The following is a 9,713-nucleotide window of genomic DNA, read 5'->3' as shown; positions in this document are numbered from 1 at the left end:
GGGGGGTGATTCCATACAATGGACTTGAGAGTGTTAGTAATCCTTTTCAATGATTATTCATCAAACTAAAGTAGAGCTTTGAATCTGTGTTATCTTAGTGTACATACAATATTCTTACAACCAGATCAGAAGAGGTTTCTGTTAGAATGGGTCAAACTCTTTTTTCTTAGGCACTGTACAAGCCTATAACAATAAAACCTTTTTTCCGCCTTTCGTTGAGCATGAAAGCTCTGACATGAAGAGTGTAACTCCACTGCCAATGTAACTTATTGTATCAGTTACAATTCTAGAAAACAAATGTGGATTGTAAAAAATAAAATAAAAAATTAAAACCCTACCTGTTTCTGCAGCTTCTGAGAATTCTCTTTAATTCCTCTTTGTCTTCCTAGGCAGTAATGGAGTGTGTAATATAGAAGAACACAGAAGACTTTCCAGAAGAAAAGTAGCAGAGATCAGCCTTAAAATTCATTATTTTCTTCATTATCACTGCTTTACATTACCTTGAAAATTGTTATTTTAAAAACATTTTTTCTGTCACTCTGATGCCTCTCAGACCAATATAACTGTGAGATGGTGCATCTAGAAAAAGCACCCTATCCAATTCCTTCACCGTATTGAAATCATCACATTGTGCCATGGTATTTTTTTGTGTCAGAGCACAGCTTGTAATGAAATGTCAGCATAAAGAATGTTGAATGTAGAGCTTTGCTGGCAGAGCAAGCCTGAGGCTTGTTGATGAAATCTCTGCCTTTTCATTCAGGCTTCAGGAGGCTGATTACAGGATAAGAAAGGGCAGAAATTTTCTGTTCCTGAGAAAATACATATATTTGTAAAATACTTATTCTGAAACAATTGTCCTGAAATTGAAATGTTTTCTTCCCAGATTTGTGTTGTTCCCTCTCATACAAAACCCATCAGTAAGGTAAGCACTTTTTCTTGCAGCCAGCCTTAAGATTAATCAAAGGGAAATCCTGCTCCTGTAAACTCAGTGGAGCTGCCTTTATTCGTTTCACACCAGACTTGCAGCACTACTTTGCCTTGTGCTTCATTTTATCAGAAAGCTCTGTCAGAAATTATTCACTTGCAAGCTTTCTTTTCAGCATCAAATGAAAACAGAAATCTTCATGGGGTGGATGAAAGAGGCAAAGCTTTTTAAACTACTTCTGATAAATTATTTTAATAGCAATCTTTACAATAGACTGTAAGGGGAGTTTGGATTCTTTTCCCTGCCTTTTTCCTGAAGCATTCCGCTCTACATGTGCACGTTGTTAGTACCAGAGTTCTTCAGTTCCCCATCCCATGGGCTGAGCGTGAACAGTGATGCCAACAGCCCTTTTTGGTAGTACTACTGGTTTTTAGTAGAGCTTTAAATTTGGGAAGAACAATACCAAATTTCACTGCAAGTACAGTGTAGGTTTGATTAAACTGCTCTACTACATTAACTGTGGTTGTTAAGATATTTTGTAGCTGTTCTGACTGTGGTTTGGAAATATATCTCTCTGTTGCCAGTTACCCCGAGGTCCCTGGCTCGTTTTCTATTGCCTGATAGCTGTCACTGAGCTGACTTGGAGCTTTATTCAAGGCTGTAGTGAAACACTAAATGTTGTGTATTTGTCTGTGATCTACCTTAACGTACGTTTCTGTAGTGACAGAAACTGCTCTGTAGTGATGAGGCTTCTAGACACCTTGGCAGGCAGCTGGACCGGCTGTGGCTGTGCCATCACTGAGAGTACGATATCTGCATTCGAATGTGGTTGGAAGCGGTTTCGTGGTGCGATTCTTGCGTTATTGTTGTTAGCAGAAGCAAAACAGACAAACCTTTTACAACCATGGAGTTATGGAACGAACATCAAAGATGTGTTTAATCACAGGGTAATGTCCGGGAGTACAACTACCTAAGAGCTCATGGTTCTGTAGATCTGGTTGGGAATTTAGCAGGATTTCTAGAACTTCTTCTTTTTCTGGTAAAATCAAACATGCACTGAAGAATCCCTTTCTGAAGACATGGCACTGCTGGTATTGTTTGGATCCAGAAAGTGGAAAAAACACAGTAAAGCACTTCCCTGCCTTTCTGATTTTTGTGAAGTCCTCTGGTTTCCATAGATAGAGAAAATTATTAGAAGCAGAAAAGGATGAGATACGGGTGTGATTTTCTGTGCCGCAAACCTTAGTCTTACAGCAGTTTGGCTTGAATATTTATTCTTACTCCTCTTGGCTTGGTTCTGTTCTCCTTGAAGTTGAACTTGCAGCTGATAAATCCTTCAGAGATCAAAACAAAGACCTAACATTTCAACCAACTTAGCATCTAATTTAGCAGTTACAATCTTGAAAAACAAAATGAAGTATTAAGGATTTCTCTTTCAAATTACAGCTCTAGAATACCCTGAACAGCAATTTAAAACAAACAAATATAACCAGATTGCCTTAGACATCATCTTTCTGCAGCTGATTTCTTGCTAAAAGTTTCGTTGTTAATGCTCTGTTTAGAGAATTTTCTGTTACCTCAGTTTGACTTGGGTTTGAACTCACTTGCAGAGGTGAATACTCAGTGCTGCAAAGTGAGCGCTCCACCCAATACACTGATTATTCGGGTTTAAGAGATTTCTTTTCCAAATTTTCCACCCAACATGTAGGGGCCAGACACTTGGGATGACACAACTACTTTCTGTATTTGTGGGAACTGTTGCTATGAGCAGATCCTAATCCCATATGTAATGTTTCATTTGCAGGAAACAAAACCTAACTCCCCACACACTACCCAAAAAGTTATAATTTATGATTGTTCTTAAATCGTTTGAGTTTGCCCAGGGCACTTGATTGCTTGATAGCACATCAAAGCAACTTGGAGATATTAACTTATTATTTGTTAACCTGTGCAAATGGTCTTGTCTCAGACTGAGTCCTCACAGCAAAGAAATCTAAGTCAGTAAACTCACGTAATTCCTGCTTTAACTGAAGGACTGAGTAGTCATATTGACAGAAAGTTCCTTTTCATTTTCATTAATTTCTCCTCAGACCACGGTTGTGAAGCTGTGCCATTGTCATTACTTTGAAATTCTGTGAGCAAAATGCTGACTGTTAGAAACTGTAATCAAACTGCAGGTGAGTTCGGCTGAGTTAGGTCAAAGCTTGAAATCGTAGAGCAGGCATTGCTGGGCAACGCCTTGGATAACCAGTTCTGGTTAATGCTGGTGTTAGAGGAGGATTGAAATAGTCTATTTCCAGAGGTTCCTTCCAATCTCCACCATTTTGTGCACCTGAGATTTTTTTGTAGTATAACTGAATTATTTTTTTCCCTGTATGCAAAATTTGAGATCAGACTCGTGATCTTTGCAGTGTGGCTGTTGTTACACATAAAGCACCCATGACAAAAACAGACAAGTTAAAAAAAAAAAATGGGTAATTGATAAAGCTTGATTACATTTTATCACCCAACTTCTTCAGCTCTAATGATTTTCAAAGTCCAAGATATTCAAGGTACAAAGTAAACATTATCCTCTTAGACTGCCCTTCTGCACACACAGATTACAGACTCTTTAACACAGTCACATTTGCCTGTACCCCACAATGCCTGTTTAACGTAGAGCCTATTGTAACATACTCAGCCTTAAATCTAAACACTCCTCTAAATTTACCGCATAATCAGTGAGTTACCATGGTACAAAAAAGGTGCTGTTACTAGGAGAGCCTGTACAAATGTCCAGGGAATCTGCAATAATGGATGTCATTCAGTAATGTTTTGGAAATCAAAAGTGTGTTATTAGTGGGAGTTATTTATCGATTTTAATAAATGATGTCATTTTGTTCATTAGCTAATGCTAAAAAGAGGAGGAATGTAACTAAAAAGGTTGATGCATGTAATTTATGGAACAGAACTCAAGCATTTAAGTTGTCTGAATATAATATTATAACGTGAGCTCTTAATGTCAGTCCATTAATATTTTCCCTTGAGGAGTGCTGTAGCTGCAAGTTTGACAGTTACATTGTGAGCACAATAAATGTCTTGGTGGAAACTGCGCAACCTGTATAAACACCACTGAAAGAGGGAAATGACAGATTCTGGTCAGTCACTAATCGCAATCATTTAACATTCCTTCACAGTGTAATTCAGTCTTTTAGGCCTCTGGGGTAATGTTTACTTTTGGGCAATTATTCTTTCTACGGGATTCTCTGGGGTATTTTAAGTGATCTCCTTAGGTGATGTTCGCTTTAACAGTGTGTCGCAATTAAGTAGGCATTAAAAGAAAGGCTTGTGCTGTGTTAAGTAAATCTAGGCAAAAAGAAGAATGGTTCAGACTGTTCTGTTGTTTCAGAGTATTTTAGACTTGGCAGGATTACCTTTTTAGACAATTTCTCATCCTGAGTTCCAGAATTTTAAAGTTCATTATACTTACAAAAAAATTGGAATAGCTATGATTTTTTTTTTTAAAACAGTGCTTGATTGCCTTGAGTTTCAGCTATATTTTACTTACTGTTCCTGCTTCCACTTCTAGAGGTGTCATTGAAATTAGAAACAGTCACTTTGTGGTTTTTCTTCTTTTTCCTGGTGTTAAAGCCCCCCCATTCCAAACCTTCCAATTTTCAGTATGAAACTGAGGCAAAATAGGATGTTACAACAGCACTCCAGAGGAAGGAAAAATACACTGTTCAAAAGTGGTTCGAATTTGGTTTTGATGCCTGGAGTTACAGGTTTAATGTCTATTGTAAACACCTTTCTTCTGGATCTTGTGTGGATTTGCACCACTGAAGGGTGAGGATTTGTACTGATTCTAAGATAAGGAGGCTGTTTCTAGGCTGTGCTTAAGTTGCTACAAACATGGACAGCTGTCCACGTACAGAACTGGGCTAGTGTGGGATTAGAAATCATTAGAAATGTCTCTTCTGGTTAGAATGAGATTTCAGTCTAGGGAGTCAAAATACAGACGCTGGGAAGATGCACCTTTCTTCTACCTCTCTTTTATCAGTTCCTGAATTTTGTGTTGTATTTCCATCAGAATGATTCATTAACTATGAAACCTGAAGATGTATTTCAGTAAAATTACTGCAGAATTTCCAGCCTGTTGCAACAGATTAAGCTCAGACCTTTGCCCTAGAAGGTCTGTCAGGAGTGCCCAAGCCTTTGCCCAGGGAAATGCGAGCTTTTGCCAGCAATAGTAGAGTGTTTGGAGGCAGAAGTTAGAGAGTGGGGAAAAGGCAAACCATTCCTGCAATACTTATAACAATAACATCTTTTTACAGATCAGCCTCCCCCAGCAAAGCGTTGAACTCTGAGTGCATCCTCTTGGTATCCTTATTATGCAAAGTGAGTATAATGAGGCAAATGAGGATACTTGAAAGGAAGAGATTATAGGGAAATATATAGCCAGATGGGGTGGGTTCCTCTGTGTTTGATACTAATTGTTACATCCTGACAAGAATTGTGGGGCAAAGTCTTATTCTTCAGCCCAGCTAGAAGCTGAAGTGGTAAAATGAAAAATATTCTTTAGAACAGCACCAGAATTTTGCCAGTATCTAAGACATTAATTTTGTGATACATACTGTATTTCATTGACATGTTTCTTTTGTTCTAATTTTCTTTATTAATGAATACTCTTAAGCCATAATTATTTGTTTGCTCCTTCAGCATGGGAAAATATCACTATAGAGAAGAATGGTGATTTCATTGTCTGCTTGGCATCTTACATATGCTGTGAATTATTTCTGTCAGAGTGACAATCAGTCCATCCATTGTGTGCCTTCTGTAGGTTAACACTTGCTTCGTAATGCATTTTTTGCAAAAGTCAATCTTAATATCCAGATTGAATACATATAAATGAGGGGTACTTTAAAGCATGGAGTGCCTGTAAGTGGGGAATGTATCAGTTTTGAGTATCTTAAAAAAATGCTTCTTGAAAACCTTAATGGTACAATCACAGCACAAAGATACGCGATGCCTCCTCCCAAGTAGTCAGTAAAATCTCATCAGTAAATGTGTATATTTATGTCTGATTATATCACGGGAAATTCAAGGTCATGTCAACCTTAGTGCTAAAAATAGAAATGTAAGAGGAAACATTTCCTTTGTTGTTGGGTTTTTTTTCCCCCAACATCCAGCATTTTTTTTCCACTTATTTTCAAACATACCATAAAGCAAGTCAGGCTTGTTTTATGGTCATAAGTAAAGGTAAAATATTATCATAGTATACATCTCAAATGTAAAGAGTGGTCTCAGTAGTATTTTTTTATTGATCCCTAGAAGTTCTAGGTCTAGAAGAACTAAAGGGAAATTAAAAAAAAAAAAAAAGAGATATTATTTCTTTGATATCAGCTGGGTTTTTGACAGCTTTTCTATTAGAATTACAGAGCAGTTGAGGTTGCAAGGGACCTGTTGAAATTGTGTAGTTAAATGCCCCATGTCACATACACATCAACTCGCATAGGTTGTTCAGGACAGTCTCCATTTTACTGCCTCCGAGGATGGAGACTCCATAACTTCTCTGGTCAATCTGTTCCAATGTTCACTCCTCACAGTGATTGAGTAGGAGGAACTAAACCTAAAGAAAATATTGGAAGTTAGTCTGCCATCTATGTATGTTTTGACAAAGACCATTAATTTTGTACCTATCAGTACATATTTGTAATTAAGTTGTGGTAATTTTGCAGTTGCACACTACTGAGCAGACCAAAGTGTGCGTGTGGGAGCTACATCTAACCAGTAGACTGGCTTGAGTTAAATGGTCACACAAGCAACCCTTTGCCCCATTTGCATCAATGGTTAAAAAGTTCAGTATTCAAATATTTTTTTTTTACTACTTTTTTTTAGCATTTTTAATTTTTTCTTCTGTCTCCAACTTAGCCTTGGTTTATGAATTACAGGAATTTGAATTTGATTTCCAAAAAACACCTAACTTTTCTGTTTATTTGAACTTTGTCATTATCTGAACTTTCCAAGTATCTTGAGATTGCATAGTTGTACAGCAAACTCCATGAGAATAGGCTTATACTGGCTTTCTTAAGATTTAATACTTTCGACTTTGTACGATAGAATGTTGATCTTGAGCAGTGCACTGTTCTTTTGAAATGACAGTGATTAATACTATAAATTGCAGAATTTTCAGAGTCTGAAATAGAAATAGAGAGAAAGAGCAAGTCTTTTAATTTCCAAAGCTTTGGAATAACACAGTTTTCTATAACTGGGAAAGCATCACCTATTAATGAATACCTTAAAAGGAGGTAAATAAAGATGATCCTAATGTTTAGACAACCCCTGAAATGCCTGCTCTGTGCTCCTTTTATGAATCCGTACTTTTGGAAAGCTTCAAGATCTCCACAATGTGTGAGTGCCATGGGGCTGTCTGGCGTGGGCTTGCGCAGAAGGGAGGCTCTGAAATGCCCCAGGGGAGGGACTTGGCCAGGGGGTTCTTTGTGAGGTTCTGTTGTTATTTGAGCAATATTGAGTAATCTCAGTGTTGGTGAAGGGCAAGATGCCGGGCAGAGTACTGAGTCGCTGACATGCGTTTCAGCTCGTGTGGTACAACGTTGTGCAAAGATAGGTAGCAGTGAGGAAAACCCACTCAGGTGCGAACAGCAAGCTCTGTGTCTCTCCTCTCTCAAGCCTCGCTTCTCCTTCAGCAGCACAACTGCAGGTGCCCAGTTTCTATGTCAGTCCCAGGGACAAACTCGCCCTTTGTGGTTGCACACTCAGGAATGTATTGTCAAGGACCATGCAGATCTGGAGACACCCAAAGTCTTTTTTATCATTTGTTCTGAAGTCTAGCTGTAAGTATAACAGAGAAGAACTGAAGCTGAACTAAATACTGTTTTCATTTTACAATTTAAAGGATGTGCAGTGTCAGTATTTGTGTTACTCACGTAAAAATAACACAGGGACATTAATAATAATAAAAAAAAAAAATAACAACTTCATGATTTAATTTAAGTGCATTTTTAACAGCATGTGCTTTTTGGCCAGCACATTCTGGTTTAGATAAACATTGTGCTGGCAAATGGTGAGTGACAAGGAGTGGCCAGTTAGCATGTAATCACTGAATGAGTCATGAAACCAATATTATCATAATTATGCCCCTATGAGATCAGGTTTGCAAAGACACAAGCTAGTGACTGAGAAGGTTTGTTGTTTGGGGTTTGTTTCTTTCAGTGTAAGTGAATTGCATAAAAGGCACCTGTAAAATCATCTGATCCGACTGAAATGGGAGATGCTGACGTGCAAGTGCCTCCTTGCTGCAGAAGGTAGATGTGCTGACTATTGGTTTTGGAGGCAATTTATCATACAATGAAAAATACCTGCGGTGTTTGGTGGTTAGAAATATGTTGATAAGGGTGCAAGGCCAAGCTAGGATTTTCCAGGTCTTTTGGCCATCCTGGCAGTGTGAAAAACCCAGAAGTCTCACACATGAATGATTTGGACTTCTCTCACTGTGAGGAAGAGCTCTCAATGGTAACAGCCAGCATGGCCCATCACAGGGTTGTGTATGACTAACATACCTTTCCAGTATCCAAATATGGATTTGACCCTTAGCACTGTGTTTTTATAATAAAAAATAACACTGTGTAATGCCCCAAGAAGCGTCCCAGTAGAACAATTGACTCTGTTTCCAGCTTGATCAATAACATAAATTCCAGGATATTTGAAAACAGAAGTTTGCTCACCCAGCCTGCAACTTCAGGCTTGAGCCTGTGTATATCTAGGACAGCTTTTGATGTATATTTCAATTTTCTTTGAACAAGTCTTCTCAGAATTTGCCTCTTACTGTTCAGAATCCAACCCTGATTTAACATGTGGGAATTACAAAGACAAAAAAAAAATACAGAAAAATAATAAAAGTCTCATCAATACTGTTACTGTTACACCATTTTGAAAAATCTGCAGGTTAAGGGATTGGAATTCAAAGTTGTGCCTCCTGTTTCAAATTAATTTGTTGTATGTTGGTAGACCTCTTAATTTCAGAAATATGACAATTCTTTGTGCACCAGTAATTGTCAATGTACATTTTCAATATTTAATGATCCAAACACATGAAAAGCCATTGCAACTTCTGGTAAACTTTGAAAATCCATTTACATATCATTTAAAATTGGGATGGTTTCTCTGTGTCTAATTATCATCTCTGGAGGATGGAAGTAAGATGTAGAATAATTAATGCTCAGCAGGTACATTGTTAGATGTGATGTCAAAATTAGGTATTCTGTTTTAATCTTTCTTTTTTTATATATTGAGTTGAATGCAAGTAGTGTCTGCTCATAAAGATTAGTTCTCAAGAAATACTTTTTTCCCTTCATTAAATCAAATTTGTCAAAATAGGATCATTTACGTAGTAATTAATTGTGTTCTTGCATGTAGCGGGCTGTTATTTTGATTGAAAATAAGTCCCTGGAGCAGATGCACTCTTGCTGAGAAAAAAGTTTCATTTTGGTTTCATAAGCAAAGCACATGTGGAAAAAATAACGTAGAAAAAACTCACCAAACTGTTGTTATTTAATAAGTTCTCTTACTAAGTTTGTTTTGAAAGAAATTAAGAGCGAAGTGATCAGATGCATTTTTGCTTATTTGATCGGGATTTCATGGCATCTTGGCCAGCAGGTCAAGTGCATATTATTTTTTATCTTAATTCAGTATACCCCAAAAACATGATATCAAGCAAGAAATTACTGTTAGAAAAGCAGCTAATATACTTGGAGCAGTGTACACATTGTGTTACCTGGAGTTTGTGGTA

This window comes from Cuculus canorus, chromosome 6 (assembly GCF_017976375.1).
Source record: "Cuculus canorus isolate bCucCan1 chromosome 6, bCucCan1.pri, whole genome shotgun sequence".
Taxonomy (NCBI): domain Eukaryota; kingdom Metazoa; phylum Chordata; class Aves; order Cuculiformes; family Cuculidae; genus Cuculus; species Cuculus canorus.
This window is presented reverse-complemented; position numbering follows the sequence as displayed.